This window comes from Elephas maximus, chromosome 10 (assembly GCF_024166365.1).
Source record: "Elephas maximus indicus isolate mEleMax1 chromosome 10, mEleMax1 primary haplotype, whole genome shotgun sequence".
NCBI classification, from domain to species: Eukaryota; Metazoa; Chordata; class Mammalia; order Proboscidea; family Elephantidae; genus Elephas; species Elephas maximus.
Window position 1 is genome coordinate 77,691,045 of NC_064828.1, and position 17,670 is coordinate 77,708,714.

At 40.1% G+C, this 17,670-nt stretch overlaps 1 protein-coding gene across 7 annotated transcripts in view; it reads left to right on the plus strand.

Annotated features, from left to right (window-relative positions):
* The window catches only part of FUT8 (fucosyltransferase 8), a 367,182-nt gene that overhangs the window by 10,579 nt on the left and 338,933 nt on the right, over positions 1-17,670 (plus strand). For 3 of the 7 annotated variants that reach the window (XM_049899430.1, XM_049899431.1, XM_049899428.1), the window contains exon 1: positions 535-837. The exons of 1 other annotated variant lie outside the window; for it this stretch is intronic. The gene's annotated coding sequence lies outside the window, so the exon portion shown is untranslated. Of the gene's footprint in view, positions 1-391; positions 2,063-17,670 lie in introns of those variants that run through there. 3 more of the 7 variants (XM_049899426.1, XM_049899429.1, XM_049899434.1) reach the window with 3 other exon arrangements.

Sequence of the window (17,670 nt, forward strand, 5' to 3'; positions counted from 1 at the left end):
CAATCCAAGTATGTGACACTTATAGCAGAATTTTATTGCTTATAAACTCAGTATGGTAACCTCTTTAGTGGAGGAAAGCATCCATGCTTTGGATAAACGACTGTTGAATGATTTTATTGAATAATGGCATCACACATATCTTTTTTGTGTGACTCTGGATAAGTCACTCTACTTTCCCCTCAACTTTCTCTTTTTTACAAAAAAAAAAAGAGAAAGTTGAGGGGACTTTTACAAGGCTGACAATAAATACCAGTTACAAGGTCCAGCTAAAGCCTCCCTCAGAAGAACCTGAGTTGCTTGAGGAGAGTTTTGTGTTTCTTCTTGAATCAGCAGTATTTGTATCTCTGTAACACAGTACCTAGAATATAAGACGGTCTCAAAAAGCACATATGACTGTTATCAGGCAGATTGCAGACTTGGCAGGCTACTGCTTCTTACATCTCTTTTCTGTGATCCTTTCTATACTACCATCTAAAAGGCCTCCCCTATAGTTACCTAAAAAATACTTGTCTTTCAATTCTGCTTTAGGGCACCATTTCACTTTTTCACGGTACTACGCCCCAAGCTTGGGATCTCCGTCCGGAGGCTACAGGGGAGAGTTCGGCACTGGAAGCTCATCTTCCGGCTCTCTGATTGGTCGACTCGCACTCCACTCACGCGGCTCGCGTCTCTGATTGGCCACCGAGGCACCCCCCCCCCCCAGCTTGCGACTACTTTGTGTTTTTGGGCGGCGCGCTTCGGTCCTCCCGCTCAGATCCAGGTCTGGGCCGGTGTGAGGTAGCCCTTCGACCCACTGCTCTGCATCGCGGGCGCAAGGAATTCCTCGAGCCCGAGCGGGTAGGAAGCATCCTAGGGAGAAACCTCTACCCTCCCCCTCACTGTTCTCCTTCCCTTACTGAATAAACTTCCGCCTCAGAGGGGCTTCCGCAGCCGCGGGGTACAGGCCCGGAATCTAACTCAGGCCCTCGTGGGGGGATCTTTCTCTTAAGAAGATATGGAAACAGCACTCACAAGATAAAACAGGGCTTCGCTGAGTCGCATGTGGGGGCGCTGCCGCCCTATGAGCGCGCTGCAGTCTGCAGCCCATCGGCCGGACGTGAGCTGCAGGATTTCCTGAGCAGCAGTAGCCACCACCCCTAAAAAATGGCAAGGAGCCGGCTTCAAGTCTCCTGTACTAGTGCTCCTTAGAGCCACGGATTGAACTGGCGTGGGCCGGTCCGTTTCCCGGCAGTCTACAGAGTACCGCATTCCCCGGACTTGGCTCTCCCAAGAGTGGAGAGCCCGCTCAACTCGCGTCCCGTTCAGCCTCCGGCCTTCAGGCGGTAGAGGGCGGCCTATGCTTGCGTGCGAACCGGCGCCCGCGCGCGCAGCTGCTGCCCTGCTGGAACTCTGCTCGTCCCGCTGTGGCCCGCTCCTCTGCTTGGCTGTGGATGCTGCAGCTACGCTATCCACGGACGCCGCGAGGGAGGGGGCGGGGAGAAGCCTTGGCACATGCCGGGGTAGCCGTAGGTGGCGGCGGCCTGCGCATGCGCGCCCTGTCCCAGACGCCGGGAACGCTGAGGGGCGCGCGCCCCCATTCGCGCGCGCACGCTTGCGGAGCCCGGGCTTCCCCGCCTGCGCTTGGTGTCAGAGCCGCTCCGGCGCGTGCGCGCGTTATCTCCGGCGGACCCGAGTAGCCTGGTTCCCTCAGCTCTAGGCCCCCACCCCTCGCCGCTCCCTCCCAACCCCCAGCCAACCCGTCCCCCGCTTCTTCTCCTCGCGGAATGGGGCCGGCGCTGCTCGGGGTGGCGCGCCCTGGACCCGGCTCGCGCTCGGTCTCGCGCTGTCAGCGACTGCCCGGCTCGCGCCGCCTCGCGCTCTCCCTCAGTCAGTGGCGCCGAAGGCTCCGTTAAGCGGTGGCGGTAGTTCCTGTTTCCGTTTCTTCCACTCCCTTCAGTCGGGAGTAGCATCCTCCACCCAACCACCCCTCCCACTCCCCCGACGCGGGGCAGCTGCGGCTGAGGGCTGTGGCGGCGCCGGCGGCGGCTGGGGACGGCGGAGACCGCCTCTGCTCCAGTCTCCGGTAAGGGGGCGTTTGGGAGCCGGGCCCCGCGCGCCTCGGGTCTTGGGCTAGGCAAGCGCGGGATCTGAGGAGGCGCCGAAGCTGTGACTGGGGGCTGTCGCTGCTCTTTTCCCCGAGCGACCCCCGGGCCTGTTGCTGCAACTGCTGCTGCTTATCCAGCGGCTGCTGGAAAAGTGGGGAGGGAGCCCCCGGGACGCTCCGGCGGGCGCGGCCTGGGGGCGCAGGCAGCGGGTGGAGGGCGTCCTCCTGCCCTGCCCGGACGCGGAGCGGCGCCGGCGCTGCCCTCGGCATCGCGCATCCTTGCTCAGGGTAGGGGCCGAAGCTGAGGAGAAGGGGTGGAGGCGGGGTGGGAGGTGTCCCTCTTCGCTCCTCTACACCCACCTTCCCTTTGGCCAGCAACTCAGCCCCTGTAGTCGCGGACTGTGGCGTGGAGGATGCCTGAGTGATGGGGTTTCCGTGAGGGGGTCTCGGGCTAGCAGTAGGGAGTGGACCTGCGCAAAGATTGCTCCCGGCGAGGGGCCAGTGCTGGGGCAGTTAACGGCGGGAGTGCTGTCCTACCGCCTTTTGATGTGGAAATGATGACCTGGCGGCTTTTGAGTATCTAAACTTATTTGGGAAGGTTAAATGAGTCCATGTTTATTAGCTAAAGGAGGTTTGCCCTGCAAGAGTGACTTGAGTTGTCGGATGCAGCACCTGTTCTTCTCACTGTGGGACTTGCATCCTTCAGCCACCCAGAACGTCAGAGACGCAATGCATTTCCTAAGTTAAATGGCAGTGTCATGGCTAAGGTTTATCTCTGGTGAGCTTTTAGCGTTTTGCCTTATATTAGCCTTTTAGATTGAGACCTTGGATACAAGGAGGGGTATTGTTTTTTTTTTTCTCCATATGTTTGGATTAATTTATACTTTACTGAAGCTAACTCAAAAAGGTGAACCCAGGAAAGCCAGGATATCCAGTAGATAACTTCAAACCTTAAGGCTTCACAGAACAAATTTCAACAAAAGTTTTTAAAATCAGTTTAAACTTATCAAAAGTAAGTGACTTGCTTTGGGTTCACTCTCTTTAGAAACTGTGGTCAGGTTTTATTATAGTTGTATGTGTGTGTGTTTTCCCCTGTTATTCCTGGAGTTAAAGTGCATATTTATTTTCTTATTTAAATTTTCTGTTTTATGCATAGTTCTTTAGAATGGTGCATCATGTCGAAAGCATTTTAGGAGAGAATGTTTAAGCACTTCAGAGTTATACTGAAATGGTGGAATAACTTGTAGTCTCTCTTCTTTAAGATAAAATTCTATGCCAAATGATAAGGCCCTGCACATTGCTAGCCTTGTGCGATGTACTATAAGCTGTGTATAGAAGGTCTTAATTATTTGATTTATAAGTACTCCTTTTGATGCAGTGGTTAAGAGCTATGGCTGCTAATCAAAAGGTCAGCGGTTTGAATGCACGAGCTGCTCCTTGGAAACGCGATGGGGCAGTTCTAGTCTGTCTTATAGGGTTGCTGTGAGGTGGAAGTGACTCCCTGGCAATGGGTGTAGTAGTAAGGATAAGATGGGAATTCAGACATTTGAGATTGTAATTTTACAGGCTTAGTATATAAAAATGTAGGGAATTAGAAATGAATAGGCTGTAAGGAACACTGAAGGCTGGTTGGAGACATGGGTTTTCTTTTTGTTGCTCTACAAACTGAGAATTCTACTTGAAGAGCTTAACAGCTGGAATGAAACTTGCGTACATTGCAGAAACGTACAAAAGTGTATCTTTGATCAGGTAGTGAATTGACATAAAGTGGTATGTTGTGGTTTATTAAGATAGTGATTCAAATTAATTCCTGTAAAATATAGCACTATAAAGATTATTAGGGTATTCTTGATTTTAATTAAAAAGTTACTTAAGTTTTTTTCTACAAATCACTTCTATTTAAAATACATGGAATTGAAAAAACAATCATCCTGATGATATCCTGCAGTGTTTTCATACAACTTTTGTTTGTTTGTTTTGTTAAAAATTTTAACCAGTTATTTTTAAGGAATCAGAATGTCTTTAAAAGTGGTGAATTTTGCTAGTGGCATGGAAAAACTTGTGTTCCCTACTTGTTTATTTTTCTAACCGCAGTTATATTAGTAGGTTGGTCTGGAGGGGGAGCTAGTGCCAAAGCAAAGTATAGCTTAATATGTATTTGAACTTTAAAAACACCTACAACCAGGTTTTCTATGACTGGGAGAAACATAATTTTTTAATTAAGAGAGGGGAATTGATGTGGGCATCTATATGTACTTAGTTATTAGTAAAGTGTATATATCGTGTATTGCAAATGGGTTAAATTTTTTTATGATATGAAATAATGGAAAGACAATGCTTGAGATTTGTTGAATTTCTCATATAAAATCTCTGAAAATGTATCCCAAAACTTAGCGTGTGAGGCAGTATTTTCTTCACCTTGTGCAGTGCAACAGTCAGATCTAGAAGGAAAGAGTATACCCTTGATCCTTTGTGCATGTTGCGTGTTCATAGATTTGTTCTTTGTAATAACTGTAATGCTAAAAATTTTAAAAAAGCATCAGAAAGAGGCTTCTATGCACAAAGGTCTGAATTGGGTAGTAAGCTAGGGATTTATCAAAAGAAGAGATACTGTCAATAAAAAAATGGACCCTCCAGACATCTGGAGAGTAGGATCCCAAGGTCACTCCTTAGTCTCTGTCTGCGGCAATATAATGCAATGAGTCCAGCTGATTCACTAATTGAACCTCTTGAACCTTTGAATGTGAAGCAGTTATTTTATCGTTTTTGGTACTTTATTTAGATTTCTAAGCTGTAATCAGTTAGGTATGTTAATTTACTTCTGACGTTCACATATTCTTCAAATCTAAGCCTGGAAATTGATAATGATGTGTATATTAAAATCATTAGAATATTCAGTGCTCTGAGGATAGTGGTTGGGTTGCTTGCTATCTATCCATAGCTCTTCATTATGTAAATAAATTTCACTGCTGATAAGATTAAAAAAAAAGATTCTTTTTAAAGGAATGGCAACATCTGTGAGATACACAATACTGAGGCTTGCCATTTTGAAGCGTTTAAAGCTGTAAAGTAAACAAAGTTTTTTAAGATATGCCAGAATGTTTTTTTAATGTGTCTTTGTCCATTTCTTTAATGAAAGTTAATTTTGATACATTATAAGCTGCGTTTAGTAAATCTCTTGGTTTAGTTAAATATTATAGCACATTTTTAAAGATAAAAGAATTTCATTCATTTTATAATTACAAGAGTTAACAAAAATAAACATGTAAATGAGTTTCTATACATAAAAATAAACAAAACTTAGATCCTGAACAACTCTCAAACTAGAAGTATTATTATTATAGTACTTTTCATACCCTGTATCTATACTGGTTCCGATGAGATATCAACTTTGTCTTCTGTAGTCAACTCTTGAGTCCCTTGGTGGTGCAAATGGTTAACATTCGATTGCTAACTGAAAAGTTGGTGGTTAGAGCCTGTCTAGAGGTGTCTTGGAAGAAAGGCTTGGTGATCTACTTCTGAAAAATTAGCCATTGAAAACCCTATAGGGCACAATTATACTCTGACACACATCTGGTCGCCATGAGTCAGAATTGACTTGACAGCAACTAGTTTATAGTCAACAGTAATGCAGTAGGTACTGTAGCACTTAGAGGACCACTACAGGATTCGTTTTATTCTCCTCAGGACTTTTTTTTTTGTCATTTGAATTGTTATTAAAATGTAGTTTGTAATGATCTGTCAATTAAAAATGTTTAAAAGTAAAAGATACAATGGATTTAAAAAAAAATTATTTATTGTACTTATTACTTACTTTCATCTCCCCCTGTTGGAATGTAAATGCCACAAAAGCAGGAAATCTCCGTGTGTTTTGTTTATTGATATATCCTAAGCACACGGAAGAGTGCCTTTACAGTGTAGGTGCACAGTAAATATTTGCTATATTGAAAAGACTCCCCCTTTTTACATTATTATAAATAGGTTTGCAATGGACATTTTTGTAGGTGAAGTTCTCTCACAGTATGTGTTCATTTTTTTATACTGCTTGAAGTGAACTTGTTAGGCCAGATGGTGAGAACATCTTTAAAATTCCTTTTTTTTTTATTGTGGTAAATATGTATGTAACAAATCATTTGCCATTTCATCGTTCTTCATGTGTACAATTCAGTGACATTATTTATGTTATCATGTTGTTCAACCATTATCATTATCCATTTCCAAATTTCCCTATTGCTTTTTTCTTCTAAATTTTATTTATTTTGTTGTTGTTGTTGAGAATATACACAGCAAAACATACACCAATTCAGTGGTTCCTACATGTACAGTTTAGTGACATTCGTTACATTCTTTGAGTTGTGTAACCGCTCTCACTGTCCTTCTCTGAATTGTTCCTGTCATTAATATAAACTCACTACCTCCTAATGTTCCTATCTAATCTTTCAAGTTGCTGTTGTCAATTTGACCCCATTTAGGTAGTTCTTAAAAGAGCATAATGCTGAAGGCAGGACTTTTTTTTACTAGCTGATCTATTGTTTGGTTTTAAGAAGACTTCAGGTGATATTTTTGGTTTAAGGTTTAAAGATTTTCTCAGGGCAATAGTTTCAGGGGTACATCTACCCTCCATGGCTCCAGAAAGTTTGGAGTTCATGAGACTTTAAAATCCTGCTCTGCATTTTCCCCCTTTTGATCAGGATTCTTGGTGGAATCTTTGATCAAAATGTTTAGTAATGGTAGCCGGGCACCATCCAGTTCTTCTAGTCACATGGCAGATGAGGAAGTTATTCATGGAGGCAGTTAGCCACATATTCCATATCCTCCTCCTATTCCTGACTCTCCTTCCTTTGTTTCTCCAGATGCAGAGACCAGTTGTTGTCCCCATCACTTTTAACAGAAGCTCAGTATGCCTTAAGCAAGGAGTCTCATTTTCCCCCTTTCTTCTACCTGCCTCTGGTAACCACTAGTAAACTTTTGTCTCTATACACTTGTATATCCTAGATATTTCATTTTAGTGGAATCATATTTGTCCCTTTGCGACTGACTTATTTCACTTAGCATAATGTTTTCAAGGTTAACCCATGTTGCAGCATGTATCAAGACTTCATTTCTCTTTTTGGCTGAATTATATTCCATTGTATGCGTGTACCACATTTTATTTATACGTTTATCTGTTGATGGACATTTAGGTTATTTCCGTGTTTTTGGCTGTTGTGAATAGTACTGCAGTGAGCATTGGTATATATATATCTGTTTGTGATCCTGCTTTTACTTCTTTTGGGTATGTACCTAGGAGTGGAATTGCTGGATCATGTAGTAATTATGTGTTTAACTTTTTAAGGAACCACTGCTATACTGTTTTCCACACTGGTTGTACCATTTTATAGTGGATGAGCATTCCACCCACCAGGAATGAATGAAGGTTCTACTTTCTTACCAATACCTGTTGTTTCCTTTCTTTCTTTCTTTCAAATTACAGCCATTTTAGTGAGTGTAAAGTGAAATCCTCATTGTGGTTTTGATTTGCATCTCCCTAATGAGGAAACCCTGGTGGCATAGTGGTTAAGTGCTACGGCTGCTAACCACAGGGCTGGCAGTTCGAATCCGCCAGGCGCTCCTTGGAAACTCTGAGGGGCAGTTCTACTCTGTTCTGTAGCATTGCTATGAGTTGGAACCGACTTGACAGCACTGGGTTTGCTTTTTTTTTTTTTTTTTGGTTAATGGGTAATGATGATATTTACAGCTGATTTAAAAAACAAACAACAAAAGACAGACCAAAAAAACAGACAAACAAAAAAACGCCTAATCCCCAACAGAAGAATATTATATGGATATATGTCTCATCTCAAATTTACTTTCTCTCTACGTTTTACTGTCATGCCTGCCATTTTCCTTCCCTCAACTACCCTTCAACATTCCACAGTTTCCTTTTTGGAGTAATTAGGAATCAAACCATTAAAGTGAACCTTATCACTAATCTGGGATAGGTTTTTGTTCCTTGATTAATTGGTTTTATATGTATCACTACAATATTTTGGACGTATAACCCATATGAACTTTATATGATATTACACATTTTGTTTTTAATGGGACACGAGCAAATTGGACCTATGGGATTATGACATACATGTCAGTATAGACATCTTGTACTCTTATACTCTTTATTGAAAGCATAGGTATAAGGTTAATTTCATTTAGGTTTTTTTTTAATGCTGTTTAGGTATAAGGTTAATTTCATTTAGGTTTTCTTTTAAGAAACCTGATGCTGAAATAGAATCTGTCACTCATCTACTTTTCAAAAAGTTTTTTGTCGGAAAATAATATGTGAAGGGAAATATGTTTTGAACATTTAATTTTTTTTTAACAGGCAGATTATTACCAGTATAATTCTAATATTGATGCGTGGTTCAAACTTGCCTTTGCTGTTACTATGCTGTTTTTAATTTTTTTAGTATCGATTTCATGGTATAACTTCAGTGATGCACTGAAATGGAAAACAAAACAAAACAAAAACAGACTTTAAAGATATCACTGAAATGATCTCTGTATTTACTGTTTTTAAGATTTATTTTTCCAATGGGATAAACTGAGTAAATATGAAAACAGACTTAAAATATCTTCTTGCCACAGCCTTGAGGACTAGTTAGTGTAAATAAAGTTCATCATTAGAAAATAGATAATAGAATGTTGATATGAATCTTAGATGTAAACGGGAAATTAAGGTAATGTTTATTTTAGAATCTTGAGTTTTTATGAACATTGCATGATATGAAATTTAAATGCATAAAGGCTATAACGTTCTGATTATAAATGAGCAAACATAGAATGAAAATGGGGGATTCTACTACTTGATATGCCTCTAAAATATACCTGTTTTGTGTCTGTGTAACTCTTATTTGGTTAAGACTGTTAATAAACCATGAATGAGTTTTAAATTTTTACTAACTTTATGGCTGATTATTTATATCATATCCCTTAAATGAAATTCTGTTAATACCTAGAGCCAGAATAAACTGCCTATAGCGAAAACCCACCGCTTGTCTGTCAGTTTGTCCTACTGTGGTGGCTTGTGTGTTGCTGTGATGCTGGAAGCTATGCCACCAGTATTTCAGACGCCAGCAGGGTCACCCATGGTGGACAGATTTCAGTGGAGCTTCCAGACTAAGTTAGACTAGGTAGAAGGACCTGGAGATCTACTTCTGAAAAAAAATTGGCCAGTGAAAACCTTATGGATAGAAGTGGAATATTGTCTGATAAAGTGCTGAAAGATTAGCCCCTCAGGTTGGAAGGCACTCAAAATATGACTGGGGAAGAGCTGCCTCCTCAAGTAGAGTCGACCTTAATGATGTGGATTGAGTAAAGTTTTCCAGACCATCATTTGACGATGTGGCAGACTCAAAATGGGAAGAAACAGCTGTAAATATCCATTAGTAGTTGCAACATGAAATGTATGGAGTATAAATCAAGGAAAATTGGAAGTTGTCAAAAATGAAATGGAATGCTTGAAGATCGGTATTTTAGAAATTAGTGAGCTGTAGGAGCCCTGGTGGCCCAGTAATTAAGTGTTTAGCTGCTAACCAAAAGGTTGGAGGTTCTAATCTACTGTCCGCTCCTTGGAAATCCTATGGGGCAGTTCTACTCTGTCCTATAGGGTTGCTGTGAGTTGGAATCTACTCAGTGGCGACATGGTGGGAGCGAGCTCAAATGAACTGGTATTGACCATTTTGAATGGGACAATCATTTGGTCTACTGTGCGGGGAATGACAGATTAAAGAGGAATGATGCCACATTCATTGTCAAAAAGAACTTTTCAAGATCTGTCCTGAAGTACAACTTTGTCAGTGAAAGGATAATACCCATAGTCCTACAAGGAAGTCCAGTTAATACGACTGTTACTCAAATTATCAGCACTCATTAATGCCAAAGATGAAGAAACAAGATTTTTATCAATTTCTGCAGTTTGAAATTCATCAAACATGCATTCAAGATGCTTTTATAATTACTGGTGATTGAAATGTGAAAGCCAGAAACGAAGAAGGCTCAACAGTTGGAAAATATGGCTTTGGTGACAGAAATGATGCTAGAGATTATGTGATACAATTTTGCAAGGCCAACAACTTATTCATTGCAAATACCTGTTTTTCAACAACATAAATGGTGACTATACATGTGGACATAACTGGATGGAATACACAGGAATCAAATCATCTACATGTGGAAAGAGACAATAACATCAGTCAGAACAAGGCCAGGGGCTGACTGTGGAACAGATCGCTATATGCTCATATACAAGTTCAAGTTGAAGCTGAAGAAAGTTAGAGCAAGTCCATGAGAGCAAAAATACGATCTTGAATATCCCACCTGAATTTAGAGACCATCTCAAGAATATATTTGACTCATTGAGCACTAATGACCAAAGACCAGAGGAGTTGTGGGATGACATCAAGGACACCGTACATGAAGAAAGCAGAAGGTCATTAAAAAGACACCGAGATGGATGTCAGAAGAGACTCAGAAACTTGCTGTTGAGCATAGAGTAGCTAAAGCAAATGGAAGAAATGATGAACTAAAAAGAACTGAACAGAAGATTTCAAAGGGCGGCTTGAGAAGACAAAGTAAAGTATTATAACGACGTGTGCAAAGACTTGGGGTTAGAAAAGCAAAAGAGAAGAACACACATGGCATTTCTCAGGCTGAAAGAACCGAAGAAAAAATTCAAGCCTCGAGTTGCAAAATTGAAGGATTCTATGGGCAAAATGTTGAATGTTACAGGAAGTATCAAAAGAAGATAGAAGGAATACACAGAGTCACTCCACCAAAAAGAATTGGTTGATGTTCATCCATTTTGGGAAGTGGCATATGATTGAGAACTGATAGAACTGAAGGAAGAGGTCCAAGCTGCACTGAAGGCATAGACGAAAAACAAGGCTTCAGGAACTGATGGAATACCAATTGAAATGTTTCAACAAATGGATGGAATTTTGGAAGTGCTCACTTGTCTATGCCAAGAAATTTGGAAGACAGCTACCTGTCCAGCCAACTGGAAGAGATTAATATACGTGCCTATTACAAAGAAAGATGACCCAATGGAATGTGGGAATTATCAAACAGTATCATATCTAATAGTATCACATGCAAGTAAAATTATACTGAAGATCATTCAAAAGTGGTTGCAGCAGTATATCGACAGGTAACTGCCAGAAATTTAAGCCAAATTCAGAAGAGGCTATGGAAAAAAAGGATATCATTTTTGATGTCAGATGGATCTTGGCTGAAAGCAGAGAATACCAGAAAGATGTTTACCTTTGTTTTATTGACTACACAAAGACATTGAATTTTGTGGCTCATAATAAATTATGGATAACATTGTGAAGAATGGGAATTCCAGAACACTTAATTGTGGTCATGTGGAACCTGTACATAGACCAAGAGGCAGTTGTTCCATCAGAATACGAGGATACTGCGTGGATTAAAATCCGGAAAGGTGTGCGTCGGGGTGTATCCTTTCATGACATATATTCAGACTGTATGTTGAGCAAATAACCCCAGAAACTGGACTGTATGAAGAAGAATGTGGCATGAGGATTGGAGGAAGACTCATTAACAACCTGTGATATGCAGATGATACAACCTTGCTTGCTGAAAGCAAAGAGGACTTGAAGTACTTACTGATGAAGATGAAAGACTAACTGATGAAGATGAAAGACTATAGCCTTCAATATGGATTATACCCCAACATAAGGAAATAAAAAATTCTCACAACTTGACCAATAAGCAACATCATGGTAAATGGGGAAAAGATTGAAGTTGTCAAGGATTTCATTTTACTTGGATCCACAATCAGTGCCCATGGAAGCAGCAGTCAAGAAATCAAATGACGTATTGCATTGGGCAATCTGCTGCAAAAGACCTCTTTCAAGTGTTAAGAAGCAAAGATGTCACTTTGAGGACTAAGGTGCACCATGATATTTTAAATCACCTCATATGCATGCAAAAGCTGGACAGTGAAAAGGAAGACTGAAGAATTGATGCCTTTGAATTATGATGTCAAAGAATATTGAATATACCATGGACTGCTAGAAGAATGAACAAATCTGTCTTGGAGGAAGTACAGCCAGAATGCTCCTTAGAAGCGAGGATGGCAAGACTTCGTCTCATGTGCTTTGGACATATTATCAGGAGGGACCAGTCCCTGGGGAAGGACATCATACTTGGTAAAGTAGAGGGTCAGCAAAAGAGAGGAAGACCCTCAAGGAGATGGATATACACAGTGGCTGCAACAATGGGCTCAAACATAGCAAAGACTGTGAAGATGGTGCAGGATTGGGCAGTGTTTCATTCAGTTGTACATAGGGTTGCTACGAGTGAAACTGACTTGATGGCACCTAACAGCATAGTAAAAACTATTAATATTTACAAACTGTAAATATCAAACTGTAAAAGCATACCAATGTTACTAAACATAAGTTGAGTGACAAATAAAAATTTCATGAGGTAGTTTTTTTTTTTAATCATTTTAAATACAATTCATAGTAATATCTTGATAAGTGGCAAAGATGAAAAAACTAATGTGTAGCTTTTCTGTTACATCCTTTGTCTGGGCCCTAGCTATACTGACGGCTATCCATGAAGGGAGATGGAGAGAGGCAAATTATCATATGGGTTGATGAGGTTGTCTTATTTCGAGGTAAATCGTTTGTTTCTTTGTCACTTTTTCTTTCTCTCTCTGCCACCTTCTGCCTATTTTTCTTCCATTCCCAGCAGTGGTAAGATGTGAGAATTGACCATTTTTATAGAACACGTATTTTTTCTTAGAGTTTGTAGAACTAATGTTTGTTACAGTAGTTTTATTTTAGTGATTTCATTTCTTTTTGAGGCAGGGCAAAGATTAGAAGAATGTGAGTTGGTGTAGTTTAATATTATTTTTTAATGAAAAAAAAAAATAATGAAACGATGTTTTAAATCCATGTAACGAGATGTGGGAGATGTTGGCTTATTGTTAAGGGTCACGTGTCAATCACATTTTTGTTACACTTAATATTTCATAATCCCCTTTTCCAATTTCCTGGAATGCAGTCTCATGTCTCCTATGTTATTTCAACTTTCAGTTATAGAGTAATTTACTACAGATGATTATTTTATGTGATATTTGTTTACCTCCCTTGTATATGGAAACCTTGGTGGCATAGTGATTAAGAGCTATGGCTGCTAACCAAATGGTAGGCAGTTCGAATCCCACCAGGTGCTCCTTTGAAACTCTATGGGGCAGTTCTACTCTGTCCTATAGCGTCGCTATGAGTTGGAATTGACTCGATGGCAATGGATTTGGTTTTGGGTTTTTCCTTGTATATCTCATTGGAGTAATATAATGTAAAAAATATACTATATACATTTAAAGAACTATTAAACTAAAAGAATAAGTGTTCTCCACCCATGGGAGTACTGTCAGCAAGTTTAAGCTAGTTATTGTGAAAAGTTCACAAGGAGAAAGTGAGTGTTTGATGATTAGAGTCCTAATCATTTTGGGTCTGACTGATTCATTTCTCCAACACACAGAATTGTACTCACACCTGAAGGAGAAATAGAATCAGTAGAGATTGTGTTATATTTTTTATGCCTTGAGTTCTTTGAATAAATACTTAATTTATTCAGTTACCAAATGTCAAAAGATTATAATTTTGAGAAGACCTGTTCTTTAAAATTAAAGCTAAGCCACTTGTCTACTATCTAGTTGGTGATTTTGTACAACTCTCATTCCCTCCCTTGTAATCATCAAAGATTTTTTTTTTCTGTGCGTAAGCCTTTTCTTGGTTTTTTATAATAGTGGTCTCATACAATATTTGTCCTTTTGTAATTGACTGATTTCACTCAGCATAATATCCTCCGGATTCGTACATGTTGTAAGATGTTTTGTGGATTCAACGTTGTTCTTTATGGCTGGGTAGTATTCCGTTTTGTGCGTGTACCATAATTTGTTTATCCATTCATCTGTTGATGGGCATTTAAGGTTGTTTCCATCTTTTTGCTATTGTGAATAATGCTGCAGTGAACATGGGTGTGCACAGGTCTGTTCATGTGATGGTTCTTATTTCTGTAGGATATATTCCGAGAAGTGGAGTTATTGCTAGATTGTATGGTATCTCTATTTCTAGCTTTTTAAAGAGGTGCCATATCGTTTTCCATAGTGATTGTACCATTTTACCTTCCTACTAGCAGTGCATAAGAGTTTTAGTCTCCCCGAAAACCTCTTCAGCATTTGTTATTTTCTGTTTTTTTTTGATTATTGAGAGTAATGTTGGGGTAAGATGGTATCTCATTGTAGTTTTGATTTGCATTTTTCTAATGGCTATTGATCACGAGCCTTTCCTCATGTGTCTGTTAGCTGCCTAAATGTCTTTTTTGGTGAAGTGTCTATTCATATCCTTTGCCCATTTTTTAATTAGGTTGTCTTTTTGTTGTTGAGGTGTTGCAGTATCTTGTAGATTTTAGAGATTAGACCCTTATCGAATATGTCATAGCCAAATTTTTTTTACCAATCTGTAGGTTCTTTTTTTACTTTTTTGGTGAAGTCTTTTGATGAGCATAGGTGTTTAATTTTTAGGAGCTTCCAGTTACCTAAACAAAAGTTTGGCAGTTCTAATCCACCAGGTGCTCCTTGGAAACTCTACAGGGCAGTTCTACTCTGTCTTCTAGGGTCGCTATGAGTTGGAATCGACTCGACAGCAGTTGTTTTTGGTTTGGGTTTCCAGTTATCCAGTTTATCTTCTGGTGTTTGTGCATTGTTAATTATGATTTGTATTGCATTTATGCCATTTTTTAGGGTCCCCAAGCATTGTCTCTGTTTTTTCTTCCATGACCTTTATCGTTTTAGTTTTTATTTTTAGGCCTTTGATCCATTTTGAGTTAGCTTTTGGGTGTGGTGTGAGGTAATGGCCCTATTACATTTTTTTTACAGATGGACATCGAGTTTTGCCAGCACCATTTGTTAAAAAGACAGTATTTTCTCCATTTAATGGACTTTGGTCCTTTGTCGAAAATCAGCTGACAGAGCTGTTTATTTTTTAAGGTCTAAACTTTAGAAGGAAGAGCCCTGGTGGTGGAGTGGCTAAGTGCTTGGCTGCTAACCAAAAGGTCGGCGCTTTGAACCCACCAGCTGCTCTGCGGGATAAAAATGTGGCAGTCTGTTTCCCTAAAGGTTCCAAACCAAAAACCAAACCCAGTGCCGTCGAGTTGATTCCGACTCATAGCGTCCCTAAAGGTTACAGCCTTGAAAACTCTATGGGGCAGTTCAGCTCTGTCTTACAGGGTTGCTAAGAGAATCGTTTTGATGGCAGTGGGTTAAACATTAGACGTATCAACTTGATACCTCTCCTATGTTCTATGAAGTTCATGGGATGAGAGATATAATGTTATTTTTAGTCTGTAAGTAAACAAGGAATGTTTTTAGTTTGTAAGTAAACAAGAAAAATTATGCTCTTAATACCAAGTAAGCTGAATAAGTATATACCTACTAAGGATGCACCAAGGAGCTCTGGTGGCGCAGTGGTTAAGCGCTTGACTGCTAACTGAAAGATTGGCAGTTCGAGCTCACCAGCGCGCTGTGGGAGAAAAGACTTGGTGTTCTGCTCCCATAAAGACTACAGCCTAGAAAACCCTGTGGGGGAGTTCTGCAGGGTTGCTGTGAGTCGGAGTGGCACACAACAACAAGGATGTACCAAATAATAAACTAAAATACCTGCTAATGTGCAATTAGGAATGTTTTAATAAAAAGACTGTATTAGGTTTAAGGGGTTCTTGCTGGTGCGAATGGTCAAGTGCTCAGTTACTAGCCAAAGGTTTGCTGTTTGAACCCACCCAGAGGTACCTCGCAAGACAGGCCTGGCGATCTGCTTCTAAAAAGTCACAGCCTTGAAAACCCTATGGAGCAGTTCTACTCTGCACACATGGGGTCGCCATGAGTTGAAATCGACTGGATGGCAACTAACAGTGTTTAAGAAGCCCCTGGTGGTGCAGATGGTTAACACGCTCAGTCGCTAACTGAAAGGTTGGAGGTTTGGACCCATCCAGAGGCCCTTTGGAGGAAAGACTTGGTGATTTACTTCTGAAAAGTCAGCCATTAAAAACTCTGTGGAGCACAGTTCTACTATGACACGTGGTGTCTCCATGAGTCGGAGTTGACTCCACGGCAACTGGTGATATTAGTGTTTACATTATAATGGCGTAAAGATGTAATGAAAATTAAACCATCAAAGAATTCTCCTGTTTTGGAGCAACTTGCCAGACCAGAGAACAGATAAAAGAGCTCATTATCTATTCTATTACTGTCTTCTGAGTCTTACGTATAGCAATACAGATCCTATTTAAAAGGAAATAATAACAACTGAGGTGTGTTCTCGAGGATCATGTGCACTTTCCTTCTTGTTTCTGTCACTTTCTGTTTCTACGGCAAAAATGTTATGTTGGAATGTAAGGTACTTAAGTTTTCGAAATTCTGAAGGAAAAAGATCTGAAGTTAGGAAAAAAAACCTACTTTCTTAGTGCTTTAGTGATAATTTTTGATGTATAATTTCCTGAGAGCTTTTAAGGGCTGAAAGGTTAAGCCTGAGTTTCTTATTATTTTTTCAATAGTTTTATTCAGGTATAATTTACATGTCATAAAATTCATAGTCCAAATTTTAGTAATTTATGTAGTTGTACAACAGTCATCACAGTCCAGTCTTAGAACTTCCATTACTCCAAAAAGCTCCCTCTTGCCCATTTGCAGTCAGTCTCTGCTCCTGTCCTCAGCCCCAGGCAATCACTGATCTGTTTTTTGTCTCTGTTTTGCCATTTTTAGAAATTTGACATTACTGGAATTTGTGTCTGGCTTAAAAAAAAAAATTTTTTTTTCTTTCATTTAGCGTAATCCTGTTTTGTAATTCGAATGAATGGATAATGTAGAAAGCTTTGAACTTGGAATCGTAAGACTTGGATACTAGTGTTGGCTCTGTCACCTAATGTATAAACTTGGGTAAGCCACTCGTCCCCTCTAGGCCTTTCTTTCTCCATAAGATGCAGTATTTTGATATCCTTCTATTCCAGTTTTCACAGCTGGGTAGACACGCACTGGACCTTTTCCTAGAATGTACCTTACTTTTTCTCCTTAAGATATAGTCACTACTTTTTTACTGAATCAAAAAACGAGACTTACAGTCTAATAGGTAATTCAGCAACGGACAAATTTGGGGCTCTCTTGAATAATCACGATGAGTGATTAAACTTGGAAATTTCCTAGTTCATGTGTACAACTCTGAGAATGCAGATGATCTTAAATGCTGAGTTAACAGAATGATTTTTGAAGAGAATAAAGGCAAAGTTGATTGACTCTCTGAGGTGGAGCTTCAAAAACGATTGAAGCTTTTGTTGTGAATGATTATGAAGATAAGAAAAAGACAATCTGTTTTTAATTATCTTCTGTTTTGGGGCTAGAAGGTGGAGTGTGGGGTGGTTTTAGTGCAAGTTTGAACCACACTGAGCTCATGGAAGCCAAGTTGGAGTTGGATTGTTTTTCCAAGAACAAAAGGAAATGTATGGCTGCTGTTGGGAAGATTGTC